The 23,685-nt window shown below is 38.8% G+C and overlaps 1 protein-coding gene across 21 annotated transcripts in view; it reads right to left on the minus strand.

The window, feature by feature from the left end:
* Positions 1–19,640, minus strand: part of EPB41L2 (erythrocyte membrane protein band 4.1 like 2) — a 210,774-nt gene extending 191,134 nt beyond the window's left edge. For 20 of the 21 annotated variants that reach the window (XM_019729415.2, XM_074333585.1, XM_019729410.2 and 17 more), the window contains exon 1: positions 15,424–15,594. The gene's annotated coding sequence lies outside the window, so the exon portion shown is untranslated. Of the gene's footprint in view, positions 1–15,423; positions 15,595–18,345; positions 18,484–19,507 lie in introns of those variants that run through there. The other variant, XM_074333571.1, reaches the window with a different exon arrangement.
* Positions 19,641–23,685: the final 4,045 nt, after the last annotated feature.

The following is a 23,685-nucleotide window of genomic DNA, read 5'->3' on the forward strand; positions in this document are numbered from 1 at the left end:
AACTATCCTGCTGTGTTACTTAGCAAAAGCACCTCAACTATTAAGTTATAGTCAGTTTCACGTTTAATGCCAATGTTTTACATATGCTTTCTAAACTAGGATAGGATCAATGTTTGAGGCATGTGCTTTCACCTCTAACCTGCCAGACAGACAGACCATACACATGGCAGGTTGATATGATTTTATATGAACTGAACAGTCACATTAAAATTCAGTCAGTTGAAAAAAAAATGTTTCACTTGGTCTAATTCCAACATATTGTCACTAAACTATGGAGAATAAGAGACAGGGAGGGAGGGAGAAACAGAAAATGAGAGGGAGGAGGAGAGGGAGAAAGTGAGACAGATGTAGGCAGGAAGGAAAGAAAGGGAGAAAAGAAAAAATAAAAATTTAAAAACATTAAAATCTAGTGTAAATAAAGGCAGGAGACTTGGGGAAAAAATTTATAAGACATCAACAGGAAAACACAGAATTCGAAGACGGATTCAGATTTGGTTTAGAAATCATTTGGTTTTTTAGCACTGCCTAGAGCATTTCCGATGCCCACAATGCTATATTTACTTGAAACTGCTTTCATTGATCAAAAAAATATTCATATATTTATTGCAAAAACATGAGAATACGTCATAAATGAACTAATTTCTATACTTCTACAAGCAGTAATGAACATGAGCTTTATTTTGGAGACCAGAAAGCACATACCAAAAAGAAAGGAGGGAGATAGCTTACTTTCTTACTTATCTACAAAGGAAATTATATGATGCCTAGAATTGATTTCAAAATAATCTGGGTAGGGAAATTATCCAAGAGTGAAGGGTAATATAAATGAAACAGCCCGGCCATGTGCTGGTAACTGTCAAAGGTGGGTAAGCATATGTCACATTACTGTTCTCTCTACTTCTGAATATATTTAAAATTTTCCATAATAAAAAGTCTAAAAAAGAAAAACACTTGTCTATAACAAACAATGGTACATACTTTCTTCCAAAAAAACAAAAACACACACTTCAATATGTAATCAAATACAGTAAAAACTTGCTTTTAAAAAAAATCTAATAAAAAAGGGTCCTTAAAAAACAGCCACATTATCCTACACTGCTATCATGGGTGCTGCACAGAGCAAGAAACACACAGATCACAGATCTCTAGGAAGCTCTAGAATCCACACTCAAGTCTTTCCATTTAAGCTTGCAGCACTGGGGATGAAAGTATACTGGGCTCAATTAGGAGAAAAGTTGGAAGTCACATGTGCACTACACATGCTGCCCACATCTATGACTCTTCACTGCAGTTGCAAGAGTTAAGAATATCTTCAAGATACCTTTATTTCTCTGTTTGCGGGTGGGAGGGATATGGGGGAAAGATAAATGTATTCACATTCCCATATGTGCATAATTTAAAACAGACAATCTTGGCATTAAGGAAATTAAGATGCAGGCTTTATTGATGTTGATTTTAATGGCCAAGATCCAAAAATATATCTGGTTACAAGTTCATGGATAAACTCTTGATTCCTTTGTCAGTACAAAGATCCAACTCGTTACTACGCACTTTAACCTTTCCCATACACAATTTTTATTCATTTTATTGAAAAAAACAAAGTTTTCCTTTTTCTTGTTAACAAAAGTGAATTAAAGATAATTTTTCAATGAAGATGTTCATTTAACAGCTGTTTTACAAGAGTCAAAAGCAATTAAACAGAGCATACTAGGGAAAAGTCAAAGATTATCATAATAAAAATGGGCTTCAAAAATGAAGGCTGAATATGCACCACTGTTTAGCATATGACCACTGCCACACTTGCTTTTCAAATACTTGTGAAGAAGGCATTTGGAACTATTTCTCAATAATCCCATAGGACTTCTAATTCCTTGTTTTTTCAATAGTACTTCAAAATGTTGACACATTTATTAAACCATTTTTGGAAAACCTAGCTCTCTCTACATTCAGGGCTCAAGAAACAAATATAAGAAAGTTACAGGACAGCTCTCTAGCTACAAAACTTGGCAGGCTGCCTGAGTTCTCCAAGAAAACTTCCATTGGTAACTCCATTAACAGTAAGAGAGCACGCTGTGTAGAGAGAACAACTCTGCACAAGGAGACTTTGACCATGCCTGAAGCTCCATTATTAAATTGCTGAATGACTTTGGGTAAGTTTAACCTCTTTCTGACTCACTTTTCTTACGTGTAAGACCTATGATATGAAATTGTTTTAAGAATCAAATGAGGGCGGCCGATGGCTCAGGTGATTAGAGCTCAAGCTCTGAACAAGAGGGTTGCTGTTCCCTCTGGGCCAGTGAGCTGTGCCCTCCAATTCCCACATGGGCCAGTGAGCTGTGCCCTCCATAACTAGATTGAAGACAACGAGCTGCCGCTGAGCTTCAGGAGGGGCAGCCAGGTGGCTCAGTTGGTTAGAGCTCACACTCTCAACAAGGTTGCCAGTTCAATTCCTGCATGGGATGGTGGGCTGCGCCTCCTGCAACTAAAGATTAAAAACGGTGATTGGACTTGGAGCTGAGCTGCGCCCTCCACAACTAGATTGAAGGACAATGACTTGGAGCTGATGGGCCCTGGAGAAACACACTGTTCCCCAATATTCCCCAATAAAATTAAAAAAAAAAAGTTTAAAGTCATTTAAAGCAAATGGCTTAGGGGAAAAAAAATCAAATGAGAAAATGTTCTAAGAATTTACTTTGAAAAGATTTTTAAAAACTTGACAAATTAAAACATAGTTTTATAAAAAACAAGAAAGAATACCCTTAGAAATTTATGCCACAGTCACCATACCCAGTTTTATGCTGTTATCTATTAGGAGAAAGAAAAAATGTATCAATGCACCTTGATTAAGGAAATCATATTTTGAAACTACCAAACATTTCTCAAACTTTATTCACAATCCTTTATAATTTCTGCCAAATCATTATTACTTATTTATCTTTAAATCAAGTCACTTTAAAAAATACCTACTTTAGCCTTATGCTAAGTAATATCAATGAAATGGTAGTTTTGAAGTACCGGTATATTTTTCTGATGCACACTGACATATACGTATATTTAACCACTCTAAGCAAAAGATTCATATGCGTACCACTTCAAATCATTTTAACATATCCCACACGTTGAGGAAACAGTGTCCTGTTCTATTGCCTGCGATACCTTCTACATTAATGAATAGAGTATTTGAATTTCTAAATCTCTAAAACCCACTGGGAAACTTAACCAACACTAACCACATGCATACATGAGACTTCAGATTTTCCTGGAACTTCCTCAGACCTCACAGCCACTACCTTATTCAGAAACTCCATTTTTATTATCATTTTCCCCAAACCCTATACACAAAATTCCCTAAAGTGTGTGTCTTCACATTAGTGTAATTCCCACTCCCTATTTATGCCCTAGTATTGCAATTTTCACCCTAAAATTATTTAATAGAATCTACCTGATTTCCAAGTTTCCTCCAATCACCAAATCAGTATTCAAAAAATATTTAAATTTATGTATGCAAACCATGCGTTATCTAAAGATAAACTAAGATATTCAGTAAACTCTAAAATAAGGTGGCCATTTCTAATACACATTCACCAAATTTATTCTTATTGTGTATTTTTAAATTTAGTTTGAGTGTATATTGTATGATTTGTAAGTGTCTGTACTGAATTAATCCTTGAAATATCACAGGAAAAAAATATAATACATTTACTGATCTCTTCCTAGGAAGCACCTGTTGTTCAATGACTTATCAGTCATCAGCTCCCATCCACTCTAGATGTTGACTAAATCTCCTGACTTTTCTCACTATACATACACATAACTAAATTTCATCTCAGCATCTGGCTTGAAAAAAAGGACCATTTTATTATGGCTGTAGTCCTTACCACAGTAATCTTGGGAATTTTATTTTTATCCATTTAAAACCCTAAAATCAGTGGACTGAACCTGAGTTAATTTCTGCTTCTTCCTAAAACCACATTACAATGACAATAAGGAATTTTACAAAAAGATACAAATCTACAAAAAACAGAAACAAACATAAAAAACAAAAAACAGGAAGGAACAGGCCAGCAGATAAGACATATCAACAGAATTTTATAAGATGGAAAACAGATGTAGAGTAACTGATTTAGCAGAGCAAAGGAAGCTGAAACCTGAATTCCTGTTTTGGTGGGAGCCTACTAGAAGCAATGCCATTGAGGGCTGAGGTGAAAGATAGAGCTGAAAACAGAAGACCAGTTGTAAGTAAATACAAGGGACATTTAAACTCCTTTCCCTAGCTCTCTCCCTTCTCTCCCTTCTCTCCCTTCTCTCTCTCTCTCTCTCTCTCTCTCTCTCTCTCTCTCTCTCTCTCCCCCTTCCTCTCCCCCCTATTCTTTGCAGCCAAAAGACAGGAGGTTCATTCTCTAGAGAAGCTGAAGGAAGGCCGGCTCTAGGATCAGGGAACCCAGACACAGAGGGCAGATGAGAGGCACTATACAAAAAACAAGGAGGTCCAATATTCAGTCAACAAACATTTAAAGAGGGTCTACTCTGTGCTAGGCACTGTTTTAGGTACTGCAAATAACGGGGTTAACAAAACAGGCAAAAATATTTGCATTGATGCATCTTATATTCCAGTGAGGGGCCAATCAATAAACAAAAAGTAAAATATGTAGTGGATCATATGATAATAATACATACTATAAAAGAAAGAAAAGACAAGGAAGAGATTTAGAGTGTGCTGGGGTAGGGGTGGGAGTACGGCTGTACAGTAGTTTCAAATACATGATCATGGAGAGCAAAGATCTAAGGGAGTTAACCATGCAAGTATATAAGGGAAGAGCATTTCAGACAGATGGAAAGCAAGTACAAAGGTTCATTAAGTAGGGCACAATTGGAGATATTACATACATGAAAAAAGAAAATGATATTATCAAAAAGAAAATTTAGTGACCCAGTACCAGCTTAGAAAATAGAAAAACAAAAAAATTCAGTAGAGAAGTTAGAAGAAACATTGAAGAAATTTCCCAAAAAGCAGAACAAAAAGAGAAAGAGATGGCATCAGAGAAAAAAACGTTAACAAATTGGTGCGTCAATCTAGGAAATTCAACATCCAAATAACAGGAGTTCCAGAAAGATCAGAGAACATAGAGGAAGAAATTATCATAGAAATATATTTCTGAAAGACAAGAGTTTCCAAGCTGAAAGGGCCCACTGAATGAGTGCCGGACACAATGAATGAAAAACTTCCCATACCAGTAGATACACCATCATGAAATTTCAAAACACCAAGTTCAAAGAGAAAATCCTGAAAACTTCTAAAGAGAAAAAACCAGCCACACATACAGAAGCGGAAATTAGAATTGCATCAGTCTTTTCAATAGCAATGAATACATTATGCGTTCAACATTCAGAGGGAAAGTAATAACTAACTTAGAATTCTATACCCAGCCAAACTATAAAAACATTCAAATTGAGAGTACAGAAAGGCATTTTAAGAGTGGGAAAAGTTGCTTTTAGACATGCAAGATCCCAAGAAATTCACCTTGCATTTGTGCTGCCTAGGGAAACTATTGGAGGATGTACCTGTGTAAAGTAAGAGTTAAAAAAGGGAAATGGAGCCCAGGAACCTGGAAGCCCAAGAAGAGACACAAAGGGAATTCCCAGAATACAGATACACAGCAGCTCTAGAAATAAAATAGACCAGGAAGATGGAGGGCTCAAAAAGATGTCTCCAAGAACAAAAGAAAATGGCTGTTAATATAGTGTTCAACATAGTTTAGGGCTAATTTAAGAATGGGTAACAAAGAAAACTATGAAATTGAGAAATAAGACAATTAACTTCAGAATAAAACAAAAGTTGTAAAAGAAAGTACATGCAATCAATGCACTTTATATGGCTTAGGTGCTGCATATATGTTATAGAGTGAGAGAAGCATGTGGGTCTGTATATGGGAAGAGGGAGTTGGTACAGGAGGCTACTCCAGCCCAGGTAGAAAGCCAATAGTTATTACCTAAAATGGAAAAATCAAAAAACAAGAAAATTGTGTTATTTAGAGAAAATACACCAGATAATAAAACCAAAAGAACTGAAAAGTGGTTGCCTTTGGGAAGCAGAAATCTGTCATTTAAAGGAACTAGGGCAAGGATCTGCCGCTTTTCCTTATAATCCCTATAGCATTACCTATATTACAAGCACCCTAGGGGATGCCATTTGCACTGTAAATAAAATAGCAAAAGGTGTAAAACCACTTGAAAGACAAAAGGGAGGGGCACACTTTATGTTGACGTGTTTTATACTCTGGTATATTTTTCTCATGTTGAAACATCAGACTGGAAACAGTCTACTAGTTTTACGAATGTGAAAAACAAGATAAAGGGTACTCCCAATTTCAGCATGATTCCAGCATCACACAATAAAAAGTAGTACTAAGGTGGCTTAATAATCATACCTTTAAAAAAAAAAAAGCTAGGATTCAGAAAATGAGTTAAGAAAGCAAGCTTGTCTTTTATAAAAGTCAGAAACTATAGACGCCAACTAATTCCTAAAAACTTCAAGTTCTACACAGTAATAGCATCAAGCAATTAAAAGCAATAACTGGACCTTCCTAGCAGAAGAAACCGAATTTTTTAGCAGCACACAAGCTGGGTGCTCTTGAGCAAATTATTCAATGGTTAAGCTTCAATTTTTCATCTGTAAAACGAACCACATACCAACTTCAACGTGTTGCTGCAAGAAGGATCGGGGACATTAACATGTTAAGTACCAACTACAGTACTTGGCTTACAGTCTGTGCTTCAAAAATAGTTATTTGTCTTCTTTTTTCACAAGTTTACTGATTATCAGTGCTCCTGGTCTTACTGAATTATTTAAAATGGAACCTACAACAAAGCCAACCCACCAGCATGAAATGCGTTTTTCCAGTACAGATTAAGCAGAGGACAAAGCAGTTGATGTGAGGGCATCTGAAGCCTGATGATGGCAGGAAGCAAAGTAAGCAAGAAGCATCAAATAGAAAAATAGAAGCCTACACCAGTGGAGGAATCGGGAGAGAGGGGGAGAGGAATTAGACCAAACTCTCTAGATCCAACTACCAATTTTAAAGAAAATACAGAGGACGGAGGAACAGGTTTACTACACGACAGGGTTGAAGTCAACAAAATTAAGACTGTGAGAAACCTACACAGAACAACTGATCAAGTTTCTTCAACAAATAAATTGCAAGGAAAAATGAGATAAAATGGAAACTCTAGCTTATTAGTCTTTAAAGCTATATCAACCAACAATAATGTGTAGATCTTAACTGGATCTTGATTCAAACTAATTTTTTCAAAAATTGATATTTGAGATACAGAGAACATATTGGTGGTTTCCAGAGGTGAGGGGTCTGGAGTGGGCAAAATCGGTAAAGGGGACCAAAACGTACAAATTTCCAGTTATAAAATAATAAGTAAGTCCTGGGGATGTGATATACAGCATGGTAACTAGAGTTAATAAACTCTATTGTATATTTGAAATCCACTAAGAGAAAAGACCTTCAAAGTTCTCATCACACAAAAAAAAACAAAAAACCCAAAAACTATGTGGTGATAAAGGTTAACTAGGTTTATTGGTAATCATTGCAATATACACAAATATCAAATCATTATGTTGCATACCTGAAACTAACATGATGTTATATGTCAATATATCTCAATTTTTAAAAAAATGATTAGTTCACATAACTGAATATCAACAATTAGATATTTGACAATATTAAGAGTAATTACAGTATTCCACTTATGTTTACAAGAGTTCTTCTCTGCTAGAGATACATACTAAAATATTAAATGATGAAATGAGAAGTCTTTTTAAAAAGCCAAATAAAATACAAATGAGGTACAACTATGTAGGGCTGCTGAAGTATAACACTAGGCTTCAAAGAAAAAGCGATCTATTTATGGACAATGAAATGAGTCATTAAGTCTAGGAGGAAACTAGAAAGAGCATTCTTTCCACATGTTATTAAGAGCCTACTGTGTGCTGGGCACTGTTAAATGGGCTCCATAAACTATGACTGATAGTGACCTAAAGGTCAGTCTTCACAAAGAGAGCAGTGGAAATGACTGCTGGACCAACAGGTAGAAAAAATCCCACTGCCAGGAACCCCTACTTTAAAGCCATACAGACCTAGGTCTTTTTGCATCTTTCAATTGGTATTTAGTAAAAGAGGTGCAAATTCAACAGATATCTAACGCAAAAAAATGAAAAAGGTCTACAGGTAAAACAAAAGGAAATGGGAGAGACTCTGGCAAAGCAGGGAGAGAATGACTTGTGCAAGATGGGGCGGTGACTACTGAGGGCTAGCTGATGGTTGGTGAAATGGAGGTCCATGGGCCCAGTGTTTCCCAAGAGGGCCCAAGATGCTCCAATTTTTCCAGAGAAGCCTAAAATAAAGAAGTTTATGTCAAACCTCTTGATTTCTTAATTTGGCAACTAATTTAAAGTGAAAGCACTATGTTGAAGGAAAATACATCTGCAGGTATATTTCACATACAAAAATATGTACTAGATGTATAAAGGTCACATTTTAATGCCACATGAAGAGATTTAAACACTATCAATAAAAATTCCGCTCACAGCTTTCTTTCAGCAAGCTTACTGAAGTTATAGAGAGAGGAAGGTATAACACAGCAGATGTGTACATATTTTACACTCAGAATCAGTTACCTCTGGCAACATAACAAAAAAGGCTACAGTCTCCCGGTGTGGAGAGGTTGTTCTATGGTGTGACCACTGTGGGATCAGCTAGCTAGATCCAGGCCAGAACAGCGATTGCTTCCTGTAAATCCCCGCAGAGACTGTCCGATCAACCCCTCCCCAACGCCCCACTGCTTGCTGGTTCCTGGAACAGGCCCTTGCCCTGCCCAGGGTAAGCATGTAAGGCGTTTTCCCTTTATCTGTGGCGGGTCACACACCAGTAACCCATCCATCCTGCCGTCTTCTATATAATTCTTTAGCGCCTGCCATGCAGCAGAGGATATCCATGCCATCCTGCATCAACCCAAGACACGCCTTGTATATAAATTCCCTTAACAAACTCTTGATGTAATGCTAGAGTTGTCAGCATCTTTCTTCGGTCTCTAAGCACAGGAAAATTTTATGAACACCCTGTATTACTGAAACTAGATCCAAACAGCTTTGCTATATATATATGTACGTATGTATGTATGTATGTATGTATGTATGTATATACGCTCTTTTGTATGCTACTAAAAGAGGTGGAAAGTTTCTTAGGACAAAGTTTTCTAAAAGTTCAAAAATTCTAGAGATACTATATTGAAATTGTTCAAAAGTGGTCTCAAGTTGTGATCACCACAGGAAATTACAGTTTCATAGCAAAGACTGTTTTTCCACACAGATAATTATTCCTGACCACTGCAAAAAAATTGCTTACCACATATTCACAATCAACCCACTGGGTTTTTTCTTAACCTAACAATTTTCCCAGATGCCAGGCACCATGTGAAGCACTTTATAAGCACCAGCTGATTTAACCCTCATATAACTCTGTGAGGTAGGTTATGATTATTAACCCCATACTAAAGATAAGGAAACTGAGGCTTTGAGAAATAATTTACCCAGGGTTACGCGGACGTATGCGTCAGTCTAACCAGCACCAAATAGTGTGGACTTGTTACTGATCCCTTCTAATCAAGATTTCCATCAAAGAAATTTGTGAGGAAATAAAAAGCCCATTTGTTAAATTCACAGGTAAGACTGTAAGAGGCCAAGATTATATCAGAACTCAGTTTAAACTTGGCAATTGGGTAAAAGTGGACAACTAAAAGAATTTGATTGAATGGACATAAGGGCAGGGGGAATCAGTGATGAAAGTGCAATAGGGTAACGAACAAAAAAACAACAACAACAACAAACAAATACCAGTTAAGATTTTTATTTTCTAATCCCAAAAATAAGAACTGAACTAGATAAACAGTTTTCAATCTTTCCTGTTTCCCAAAACCCTTTCAAAAATTGCTACCAAAAATCTCTCTTTCAATCTCCTCCTTTTCTCTCTCTCTCTTTCTCTCTCTCTGTCTGACACACATACACACACCAATTTACATACAGTCTCAGGCAGTTTGTGAACCCCTGAGGCCCACCCTAGGCAACACCTTCCCCACTAGCCCCACTCCCCACCCCAGGTGGAGTCTGAACTAAATGATCTCCACACTCCCTTTTGGTCCTCTAGGTAGATGAATCTAAGGTGAAAAACAAGTATCCTGTTTGGGCAAAAAAGAAAAAGAACCTAAAAATTATGGCAGAGTGTAAATTACATTTTAATTTAATATCTGCAAGCAAGTGTACTTACATTGGTAGAACACAGGAAACTAAAAATATGATTAAATTCAGTACTGTTCTTATCATGGTGGTGAGTCCAGCTCAACAGGAGGTCAGAAAACCTGAATTTGGGGCTTGCAAAAGATGATTGAAAGTTGGGTAATCAGACCTACATGAAAAAAATTTTAAATCACAATTATCTTGGAAAAAGGTAATTAGAGGGTCATAAGTCTTTTAAGTATTTGAAAATTCTTTCATGGAGGAGATAGTGAGGCCATAAAAAGAGCAAAGCAAAAGGAAACTGGGTTTTTTATCATAGCATGAAAGATTTCGTTTAGATACAATGAACTTCTCTACCTGATCTAGATGATAAGGTTCCACCGATGAACAGTGAAAAAGTCACTTTGGAACCTTTTCCACGCCCTCTGGTTCTTAAACTGGAAAGAACTAAAACCATCCCCATGACATGGAACTAAGTTACGTATGCAAAATGTCAGCTTGGCTACCTAGAGGAAAATCTTACTTAAGATAATTCTCAGAGTGAATAAAAAGATAATTCTTATTCCTCAAATTGATTCCATATTACTAAAAAGATCATTTGAGAGACAATCTATACACATTTACACCTTTATGACTCTAATATGCCAAAGTGGAAAAAATACCAAAGTGCAGAGAAGTATATGTGAAATGAAAACACATTTTCATTTTTAAAGTAACTGAGAATATGAAATTAGCCCAATTTTAATCTCTGAAAAAAAAAAAACAGAAGGAGTATGAATGCACTCATAGGCCACATGAGTTCTATCACTATACTAAGGGGTAAGAGACATTACATTAAAAATAAGAATTTTGAAAAAAAATCACTAAAATTCTCATTAAAATAAATACTATCCCAAACATTAGGTATTTAGAGAAATATATATATTACAGATTATCTACCCTTCTAGACATGAAAAACACACATCTAAGAAACCCACACAGATCTCAAGCCAACCACAAAACAAGGGGAAACATTCAGTAGAAAGAAAAGCAAATCCCCTATATGAAATACTACGTATATGACATTTCTACGTATAAGAAATAGTACCAGGTTCTACAAAGTCAACTCCAACTTTCAAGGAATCTTCACTAAAAGCTCTCCAACATATTATATAAAAGTTCAACAAATTGATTCATCAAATTTATTAACGACAATGTTACAGGTGCTTCACATCACAAATAAATGTACTTTTTAAAGTGTGTATGTCTGTGTATTTTGTATGAGAGAGGGTTCCCTCACACATATTTCCTCTCTCATACAAAATATACAAACATACACTTTATTTAAAAAAAATTTTAAAAACATTGGTTATCACTATCAGTTATTTCTTGCTAATATTAGAGATGATTTCTTTCTTTACTTTTTGGCTTACCTATAACTTCTAAATAGCTATATTATTTATACTTGGAGGCCATTCCCTGTGGTTAATGACACCAGGCGCTGACTCCATTTTAGATTTTAGTCTGAGGCACTGCCTTGTCAGAGAATGATAGAAATCCTAAGAATATCAAGTTGCTGGTTTGTGCTAAAACATGGCATTCCCAAAGGATGCTCAGTCTGGAATCTGGAGGAATCATCTACAAGTCTTCTATTAACTCAGGCCTTCCAAAGAGTTGGTAATGTTTGTATGTTGGGGAGGGGAGGGAAGGAGGGCAAGGGCTGAAAATGGATTTGCTGACTCCTAAAGGTCTAGCCCTGAGATTCCAAGATTCTATAAAAGGGCAGTAAATTAAGGTTTGGCTAGTATTTGCTGACTACTGAAGCCAGCATAAACATTTACTTGAGGCTTTTAAATCTGTAAGGGTACCCAGTGGTTAAATACAGTAATTCTGAATCTGAAAAAGCAAACAACAAGGCCACTGGAAATGTTTCTAAATGGGGGAGGGGGAAGGTAGGACCATTTCCTTTGCTTTCTCCAAGTAAACAATACAGATTTTAGAAATGCAAAGTTTGACTCTCAGCCGTATTGATCCCTATAAACTATTTTATTGTCTTATAAAAATACTAGAAATTCACACTTCTCAAAAAGTCCACACACAGCTTTTAAACAGGTTACTTCAGTTCAAAAAAACACAAAGGCATACACTTTCCTGTGGAAACAGAAACAAAGTCAAATTTTCAAAAATATTTAGCATTCTGTTATATAAAATATAAATCCCACATTCCTAAATAAAATGGCAAAGATAGAACCTTTGTAATTCTCTACCACAGTAATATGAGAGTAGTGATTCAGAGCAAAACCTGATGCTAAACATAACTATACAATATTACTAATTACAGAGTAATTTTACCAATAAATATTTTGGTTGAGGACTGCTTTGTCATCTTTGCAAGTATTTTTAGTTGAAAGCAAGTGGTTGGGTAGTACACGTGGACATGGTTACGATTTTTAAAAATCTATTTTTAAAATCTGGTGACTAGATAGGTTTTCTAAACTCAATTCTTTATAACTAGTAATTTGAAAAGGGTGAACCACAAGAATGTTACATTAAGAAGCAAAGGACCTAACAAGTTCACCAACTCTATCAGCACAAAATTAACTTGGAAACTTCCAAGTGCTCACAAATCTAATGATGGGCCCAGAGAGTCACTACATATGAAAACTGTACTAACTCTCCAAATACCGCAAGCGCTACCTGAATTTCCTTGTTTTATATTTGAATAGTTATTTTTGGGTGAACCTCTCTCTAGATTCGTCCCCTAAATCTCCTAATTTGCTTTCTACTTAGAATTTCAGACTTTAATATACATGCGCAGTTGTATACATACCCAGTTTAATATACATAGTGAGTTGAAAATATCCCATAGCAGTTTAAAATTTTTACACAAGTTAGAAATAATTTTACTGAAATTTGAGCTTTGTTAAATGAATTTTTTAACCGCTTTTAATCATTTTAAGCAATTCCCATCCAATTCAGATATCAAGAATTTGAGGTTGATGACAGCTCAACTCATCCATGTATTTTCTCTGGAAGGTCTGTACACACTGTTCTAGCTACTTCAACTAGAGGTAAAAGATTAAAAAACTGTTATGACTAGGTCTTTCTTAAAGAGGGATGTTTTAAAAAGGAAAGAAATTATCCTTTCCCGTTACTCTAAATGAGCAGCCTCTTGTTCTCAGCAGCCCTTCTGCACACAAGACCACTACTGACTTCAGTGGGAATTCTGCCCAAAAAAGTGAGGAAGACAGGATAGGATTAAATTAACCCTAAATCCATGCCACTGTTCCAAGCCATTCCCATGTACAGTTATACAAAGACCTCCAAAGAGGTCTGAAGTTTGAAGTTTGATGGTAATTTTCACATTGAATTATAGGACAGATCACTCAAGCTTTGCTGGTGACACAACCATGCTCTTTTAAAGGTGTGTCAGCCTGATGGATATACTGGGTTGACCTTTATCACAATTCAAGATTGCATTGCAATGCAGCCCCATCAGTGGCTGCAACAGCAATCCAGTGATTCCTCACGGCAATGAGCCTGCAAATGGAAACTGAATAGGATTAAGTGTCGTGCTATTTGTTTCCCAGTAAAACCTGTTCCGAGCTGAGAATTCTAAATCCCAGCTCCGCGACCAAGAAATTGACTCAGTTCCCCTCAAGTGCTAAACCCAAGGGGTAATGTGATAGAACTCCAACTAAAATACTAATTCTCAACACAGTATTGTAAATAGAGACTATAGAAATAATTGATTCCCGTGAGAAAAGAATAAAAACAAGGGGAAAAGTAAAGAAGGAACTGAAGAAAATGGAATAATAAAGGACAAACTTTGAGAGTCAGTTTGAAAGAAAAAAGCTTAAATAACAGTTACAAGAACAGGACGCCTGGCACACACATGCCATTCAGATGCAAGAAGTTCAAGAAACTGAGGGAAAGACGTGATTCAGAAAAGAGAAAAATGTGTATCCACCTTCTTTCCCATCCACCAGGGCTCTTTAAAACAGGGGCAACGGTTGTGGTGATGGGGAATCCAATTTAAGCTGTCTCGAGCCGTAGGGAGGGCTCCACACAGAGACCCTTCCCAAAAATAACAGACTAAGCCAGAGCTTTTCTAACCTCACCAAAAAAAAACCTGCCTTCAGGGGAGGTTAGCGATCTTGGGAGGCATAATGACCGACGTCCCTATGACTATAATGACCAACGTCCCTATGCAGACATTCCTCCCGGCTGCTGGGTACAGCGTCTCGAGCTAAGGATGTGGTCCCGGACGGCAATTCCAACTCTGCCCGCTCCATTCTCCTCTCCTCCTCGTCCTTCTCCTGCAGCTCACCTAAAAATGTTCCAAGCCCCGGAGGCAGAATAAAAGCCATCTGTGGTGAGATGGCTGGGTGTCGGAATCGTAAGGATCAGAGTGCAAAGCTTCTGTCCCTCTCCGCCCTGGCGCCGGCGGACGCAGGGCCGAACCCGCGGGGCGCATGGGGCTGGCACGCGGCCCTCGCCCGGCTCCCCGCAGTGCCCACGCGCGCAGACCCCTCAGGGAGGCGCAGAGTCCCCGCCCGCGTTTCCTCTCCCAAAATCATCCTCCTGGAGGGCGCCGCCGTGTCCCGGGAGACTCCTCGCACACCGCCAGGGACCGAAGGCGGGAGGACGCTCCCAGACTGGCTCTCGCGCCGCGGCCCTCGCCCAGGATGGAGTCAGATTCCTCCTCTAGCAGCTCTTCGGGGATGGGGACGCGCAACCCTGAGCCCACAGCACCCCGGCGGAGCTGGCACAATCCTCATCAAGCCCCCACCTCTCCCAACTACGATGAGACTCGGCCCCGACTCCCGGCAAGAGGGCTGAAGAGGATCACAGTGGAGCGGAGAAGTGAGGATCTGGCCTGAAGCAACAGGACCTGGGCTCCGGAGAGGGAATGGGGTCCGGTAGAGATGGGAGAAAGAAAAGGGAGCTGCAGAAAATCCCAAAGCGGGCCGCCCTCCCCCACGGTGGGACCGTCCCGCCACCGCTTCCTGCCCAGGATCAGCTTCCCAGCTGCAGCCAGAGGAAAAATCTGAGCCGACCCTGCAGCTCCGTAGGGACTAGTCAGCCGATCCGGGCTCCCCTGCCCCAGGCCCGCCATTCCGCAGTCCCGCACTCCTCCTTACCCGGACACCGCACCTCCGGAGCTCACTTGCCGCGGGAAGCCGTCTCGATTCAGCCCCAGCCGCCCGGCTGCCGCTCCCGCCTCCTCCCTCCGCTAGGTTTCAAATTGAAATTCCCTGGCTGGGGCCGTCAAAGAACTAGAAGCGCCAGCCCCGCCCCCTCGCAGCGGAAGCCCCTCCCGCGCCCCTGACTGACGTGCCCCCAGCGCGGAAACCCCCTTGGGCTGCGCCACGCCCCCAGCGCCAGGCCACGCCGTCGGTGGGGGCGGGATTCACTGAGAGCAGTCGCTGGGTACCCCAGGGTGGGAGGGTCTCTCATCCTCAGCGCTGCTGCCTGGGATAAATAACTTCCACTAATGCCTGTATGCAAGGCGTTCTTACCCGGGAATCTCGACCTTAAATACCCTTTTTATCAACTTCTAAAACTTCTCCAAAGTGAATGCGTTGACTAAACCTTTATTGATCACCTATTTAGTGGCAGAAGAAACTAGGCCCTGGAGACACAGAAATCATGAAAACCGGGTCCTGCTCAGTCTAGAGTAGAAGAGCTTTCACAGAGAGGGCACTGAAAAGGAACCATTTATTCTTCCTGTGGGGAGGACAGGAGGAATTGGTGAAACCCCAAGGAGGAGGAGCTTTTATGCTGAACCCAAAGTGTAAGGAGGATTTCTCCAGGCGAGGCCTGAGTGCCTGGATTGCAGAGCAGAGAGGGTATGGCTGAATAAGAGGCTGGAGACTTAGGTCAAAGTCAGTTGTGGAAAGACACACACACACATACCAAAAAAAAAAAAAATACCGCCTATTCTATTCTTTTGTATAATTATACCGCTTTCAGATTCTACTTCATTTTTTTCTGAATGTCGGCATGTGGAAGGGCATGTGCAGGTCATTGCTTCCAGCATCTGCCACACATGGATGGACCGCTTGTCCTTTGCCTCCTCCCACCTCTACTGAGGTCTTTAGTGACTCCACCTCAGCCAAAGTATTCTTTTCTTTCCTAAACATAACCTTTTCTAAAATTAACAATGTCAAATGAAACCTCAGTTACAATACCTTCCATGTATACGATGCATTTCAGTTAAGAAAGCACATTCACATATTTTATCATTTGATCACAATAACTGTATGAAAAAGGAAGGGCAAGTATTATCTCCATTACATCAAAGAGGAAATTAAGAGTCAGGAAGACAAACTATTTGCTAAGGTCCTTCCTAGTAAGTAATAAAAATAATAATAGCTACCATTTATTGCAGGCTGTATGTGCTAGGCAGTGTTCTAAGCCCCTCAGGTGTGTTAATTTACTTGATCATTCATATGCTAAGCACCCAAGTTATACTTTATAAGGTGCACTAATACAGAGAGAAAACATGATTAGATAGCAGTTCAGGTAAAGAAAAGCTAGGAATTTTACCAGACAATACTATTAGGAACTTTGAGGCAGATTTACAGTGAAACTTACAAAACTTAAGCTTCAGGATCACTCATTTTCGTAGGCCTTGAAACTGACTGTATATTTGTAAAAAAAAAAAAAAAAATTTATTAAAGAGAGTCCCTAAAGTTTTATAAGTTTTAAGGCCCATGAAACCTTGATCTATCCCAGTTGGAAACCCTTTAAAACGCTAATGAAAAATAATAGTATAAATGTAGGCATAATGAATAAAATATAAAATATGCCTTTATCATAGGAAACGATATCCCTACTATGTTCTCTGTTGAAGCATGTGAATCACTTCTGTATGCCCCCTTGTAAAAGGCATATTGACAAGCTATATTATATCCATAGATGGGTGACCTTGATAATGTGGGAGCCGGCAAGATTTAGCCTAAAGAGATGATTAAAGGTGATGGAAAGTTTGCTATCAAGTATCGAGAGGATGTTGTGTGGAAGAAGAATTAGACTTTGTTTTTTGAACAGTCTTACTTGGTCCCAACATTTCAATGTAATGGAGCAGATTCGGTGAGAGCCTGGCAAGAACTGAAGGTAGAAAAATCAAGTTCCTAGAGCTATAAGGAAGTGAAGAAAACAGATGGAACATGGTACCATACAGTTGTCAGCAAACAACAGGTGGTAGTCCGGGCAAGGAGGGAGGTCTTAACAGGGAGAGAAGAGGGGTTTGGACAGACAAGCAGGACAAAGTCCTGAACAGGTGCTATCTAGTGCTGCAGGCAAGCTGGAACACTGGCAGCACGGGGCAGAGCTACCAGCCTGTGCTTCAGACACTAAATTAATTCCCAGGAAAAGACTGATACGAGCAAGGCTGGATCTCACCACTAGAAAGACCGGATTAACAGGCAAGGGACTGACACAAAGAACAAGACAGAAATCCCATCCTGAGAGTCATCACATCTAAATTTAGCAACACAGCCTCAATCCTCAGCGCTACCTGCAAGCAAAGCCAGTCTGGCGATTTAGACTAGAAATTTATCCAAGACCTCCTCAGTGCTGTTTCTTACCAATGCACTCACACCGGCATGCTCCTCAGAAATCTTGATTTTACCTTTTATCTTTGTGTTTTCTGGGTGCCAAGCCCAACCAGGTGGAAGTATTGGAGTGGCTCTGGATTGTGAACCTGCCCTTCCTTGACATGGTCCACAGACAGGAAAACCTGACAAAGTATTCTCATGTTCTGTCACACTGAGGTGATCTCAAACTTCACCAGGAATGCATGCATTCCCAGTTCCACTGCCCTAAGAAACAAAGACACCACACACATGCCAGCAGGAGTCACACTATCACCCAGCCAGTCCTTGGAGTTCTTTCAGTTATCTATGGCTGCATAACCCCTAATGATAATCATTTTGTTACTCATAATTCTTTGGGGTAGGCATTCACGCAGGTCTCAACAAGATGGCTCATTTCTGCTCTATGTGGTGTTGGCTGGGAGGCTCAACTATGGATAAAGGATCCAAGATGGCCTTACTCACATGTCTGGCAGTTGGTGCTGCCCGTCAACTGGGAAGCCTAATTTCTCCTCCACCTGGACTCTTATCTTCCAGGGCCGCTCTCTCTCCATGTGGCCTCTTAGCAGGATAGCCCAGACTTCTTCACACGGCACTTGGTTTCTGAGACGATGAAAACAAAATCTGTAAGGCCCTTAAAGCCTAGGCCCAGAAGTCACACAGCATCACTTATGCTCAATTCTGTTGGTCAAAGCAAGTCAGAGAGCCAGCCCCAATTCAAGAACAGGGAATCATAGACTTCACCACTTGCCAGGAAGAGTGGAATATGTGTACAGTGATGGGAAAAATTGTTGGCAGCCATCTTGGTAAATAATTCACCCCAGAAGCCATGTTTTCCGAGTCTAATATTAGAGTCTGCCCTCAGGCAACTCTTCTATTTTATATCTGCTGTAAAAATTTCCACAGGTTTTCCTCAAAAGCATCACATGTCCCCTTTTCTATCTAAGTCACACTGAGTGATGATAATCTCCTTTTGAAAGGCCACTCCCAACTATTGCTAATAACAGGTACAAGCATCTCCAGCCTGCCAAACCAAGGTATTCCCTCAATTGCAGTTGGAGTTGTGCCATGCATACACCCCTGTTTCATCTGGCTCAGTGACAAGGAAGAAGCCTGGACATGCTGATTCCTGTAAAACGGAGCAGAATCTCCACAGTTGCTCTCCATGGGATCTCACGGTCAATTGCTCCCTAGAACTGAAAGCAGAACTAGGATAGGTCCAATAAAAATCTGCCCAACCCCCCAAAAAAGCTACATTTGGAAAGGATAAAACAAAGATGTATTATTTCAGTTTAACAATCTGTGTATCATTATGTACCAGGCCTCACGCCATGTTCTGGACATACGAAAATGAATAATGCAATGCCCCTACTATGGAAGAGTTCACAGTCTGGTACATAATAATGCTGGTAAAGGGAACCAGGAATTCTGATTTCTATCTATGGTCCTCAATACCCAGGACAGACAAAACTTAGTCTGCCATTTTATGGAGAGTATATATGAAATACAAAGATAAAACAATGTTTTTTTTATATCAATATATAAGCATCATTGAATCAGTCCTATTTTATACCATTCCAATTCAGGCAACAACACAGAGCATGCTTATATTAAAAAAAAAACTTACATATTTGACTTTGATTCTCAGTGATAAGTAAAGAAGGTTTATAGGGCCTTCCACGTATGCCTGGTCTTCAGCAGGGTTTAGAAGAGCTCAGAAGGGAAGGCTCCAGGCTCATTCACAAACATAAACCTAGAGTCTAAGGAAAGAAGAGTCAGTAGAAAGAATCTTATGGGCATGGGTCCCCATTTTGCAGGGAACAGGCAGATGTCCTCCTATGGGAAATGTTTGAGACAGAACACTGAACTTTAATGAAAATGGATTGGCATGTGACTCCCCACACAGGCCTGTGGTCAATATACCTGCAGTTGCTAAGCTCTTGCCCACCATGACTGGAGGGAAATCTTGGTCAGGTAAAAGAAACACTGTATTACAGTTCCCACTTAATTAGATGTGGGGATTGGGGAGGCAAAATGACCTTGAAGTAGCGTCATTGCACTTTGCTGGACAAGCAAAACCACCCCACAATATAATAGAAAACTTCTGATGTGGCATGATAGTAAGAGCCAAATTCTTTGGGCACACTGTGAGGAACCCTGCCTGTGGAGCATAATTTGTAAATAGCCTCAGCAAATTGTGGTTAAAAAAAAAATCATCAACAGCTGCAAGAGTAACAGCAGAAGACTGTTGAATAAAAGCACCAGGAGAAAAATTTGAAGAGCGATCCTCTGGGTTATATGGGTTTTGCTTAGGATATTTACATAGCCCAGACCTGACTGGCCAGTTTGTAAAATAGCCCCTGGAAATAGTGGAGACAGTGGGATTGAAACTGGAATGTTGCATATTCTAAGCAAACAAATTCCTCCACTTGGAAAATGGACCATCTCGGGGTGGTCCTTAGTTTATTTGAAACAGATGTGTCGTGGAAGGGTGGTATCAGCAAAGTATTGTCCTTCAGTTTGGTTTTGTGTGGTTTCCTGAAGCACAAAAATACTAGTATGTTCTTCTTATGGAAACACATTTAGAAAGATAGGGCTTTTAAAGTTGTGTGTATGCTATTGCTTCCTGTGACCCCACCCTCTCCAGAGGACTGCCCTCTTGGAGAGTACAATCACTGAGAAGAAACACACTCAGAAAATGATAACAGAGGACTGACTACTCAACTATATGCTTTACGAAGGCAGGGATTTGTTCTACTTTGCGTACCACAGAATTTTAGATCCCAGCACAGTGCCTCACGTAGGCCTTCTTCAGTAAATATTTGTTGAAGGAATGAAAGCATGAACCTCAGTGAAAACGGATGAGGTAACTTCTATTCCCCATTTTAACAGTCTAGTGTTCAGAGGAAAATTCTCAAGACATACATCTTCAATTCATAAAAATGATGAATACAATATTTTAAAAGCGTTTTTTAAATACATGACTGAGCCCGATAGAAAAGATAAAGTAATTACAAGAGGCCAAAATCTATGAGAATGAGCAAATACAAAAAAGTAAGTAAACACTGGCACAGGCTCCACACACATTGATGACGTTGTGCCTGCACAAGAGCACCCAGTCATGGTGAAAACTGAGGCAATAGTTAGCCCTTACTCAGCCCCTCAGGGCCTGTGCCATGGTACAGGCCTATCAACCCAGAGAAAGCAGTTGCTTTTTCAAATTCATCCCTCCTTACAGGGTGCCATTTGTATTGTGTGTGCTATTAGGTTGGTCCAAAAGTAACTGTGGTTTTTGCAATTAGTTTTAACCTTTTAAACCGCAATTACTTTTGCACCAATATTCTAGCAGAAGCACTGAGCTGGCTTTTGACTGGAATCATCTGCATGTCTGGTATTTTTAGGGCTTTGTTTTTAATAGACCACACTATTAGATGACAGTTGGATCTGAAAAGCAATAATACCCTTGGTGAGTAAATTAGGAAAAAGTCTTCTCTGCAGAAAGACTGCATTAATTCTGGGAGGAGGAGGAAAAGAAAACATCTTCCAGAGAATTTCTAACAGGCACACTATCACCCAGATTCAGAGTTAGAATATGAGGTGTGATCAAAAATACGGTGAATGTTTAAATTTAAAAAATGTATTACAGTAAAAGACACATTGTCATTAATCCCCCTCAAAATATCTCCCACCCCCCCACCTCCACCCCCACCCTCGCTTCAAACACACGTATCCCATCGTTCTTGAATCTTTCTGAAGCAGTTCTGGAAGTCCTCTTTCATGAGTGTCTTTACTTCATCCTCCATCATGACAATGCTCATGTCACACATTGTTTCTGTTATGGCAATTTCTGTCAAATAAAAACATTACAGTGTGTCCTCTTCCACCTTATTCACTGGATCTGGCACTATGTGACTTCTGGCTCTTCCCCAAAGTCAAAATGATTCAGGACATGGAAGCAGCCACGACAACACAACTAAAGATACTCATGAAAGAGGACTTCCAGAACTGCTTCAGAAAGTGGCAAGAATGATGGAATAAGTGTGTTCTAAGTGAGGGGGAGTTTTCTGAGGAAGATTAATGGCAATGTGTCTTTTACTGTAATAATTTTTTTTTTAAATTTAAACATTTACTGTATTTTTTTATCACACCTCGTATAACACAAACTATAATCAATATAAGTGGATCACATGTCTAGTTAAAAGGCAAAGATTGCCAGTCAATAGTTTAAAAAATCCAGTGATATGCTGTTTATATAAAACACGCCTAAAATTTAAGGACAGAGAACTACAGTAGGATTAAAAGAGAAAAGCCAACCAAATGCTAATTAAAAGAAAGCTGGTATTCCTATATTAATAGTAGATACAATAGATTTTAAGCTGTGAAACCATAGTAGGGATAAGGTGGATCAATATTATTGAAAAAAAATTAATTCACCAGGAAGGTATGCACCTTATAATATAGCTTCAAAATGTATAAAGCAAATATGAACAGAATTCCTGGTGAAAATTCACAAACTACTATCATTAAGGAAGATTTAGACACCTCTATCATTATTTGATAGAATAGCAGATAGTAGGAATATATGTAAATGAATTTTAAAAATGCAATTAAATATCTTGATATAATAAACATGTAGAAAGCTACCCTCAACAATTACAGAATATGCATTCTTCTGAAGCATAGGACTGTTTATGAAAATTATATACTAGGCCATTAAAATATCTCAACTTTCAACTTTCAAATTCAAATTCACAATATGGCATCATATACCATATTGTTTGACTTCAGAGCAATTAAGTAACACATGAAGAGTAACTAAATAACTTTTGAAACTCCTTATATTTGGGGAGGGTGCTTCTTCCTAACTTCCTAACAGGGAAAGGAGAAACCATAATAGAAATTATGAAATGTTTAAAATAATTATGACATAATCAGAACAAATGCAGAATTTAGCTAACATGGTGCTTAGAAAGAATTCATAAATGTATGTGCTTAAAAGAAGAAAGGCTGAAAATTAATAAGATAAGCATTCAACATACATAACTAGTTTGAAAGAGAGAGAATATTCACTAAGAGAGTCATAAATATAAAAGTGAAAAATAAAGATCTAGAAAACAGAAGAAAGGATCATTGCAGTCAAAATTTGGTTCTATGAAAATATTTATAAAATTAATAATCGCTGGCAAGACCAATCTAGAAAAATATGAGATGGCACTAGTGAACAATAGTAGAAACAATAAAAGTGAAGCAGATGAAGCTTTTATTCAGTTAAAAATATTTCTTGTAATTCAAAATCTAGGTATGTTTTACAGTATTTGATATCAAAATGTATAAAGTTACAGGATATTTCTAGATGGATAGACAGATAGACCGCTGAAAGTTAATAGAATATCTCAAAACAGACCCACACATATACGGTAACTTGATTTATGAGAAAAGTGCCACTATAGGAAAATGGAGTTAGGGTGGTTATATCAATAAATGATACTAAGTCCATTGGATAGTCATATAGGAAAAGAAACGAATCTTGACTCACACTTTCTTCCATACTTAAAAACCAGTTGTAGCTGAATTGTAGAGATCTGTAAATGGTAAAACAGTAAAGCTTCTAGCCACAAGATAACATAAAAGAATGTCTTCATGACCTTGAAAAAGACAACAATACTTAAAATTAACACACACACACAAAACCGCTAACCATAAAGAAACAGATGATAAATTGCATTTCATTAATATTAAAGGTTATTTCTTCCATCAGAAAACATTTGTACGAAGAGAAAGGCAAGTTGGAACTTGGACGTAAAT

Source organism: Rhinolophus sinicus, linkage group LG05 (assembly GCF_036562045.2).
Source record: "Rhinolophus sinicus isolate RSC01 linkage group LG05, ASM3656204v1, whole genome shotgun sequence".
Classification (NCBI taxonomy): domain Eukaryota; kingdom Metazoa; phylum Chordata; class Mammalia; order Chiroptera; family Rhinolophidae; genus Rhinolophus; species Rhinolophus sinicus.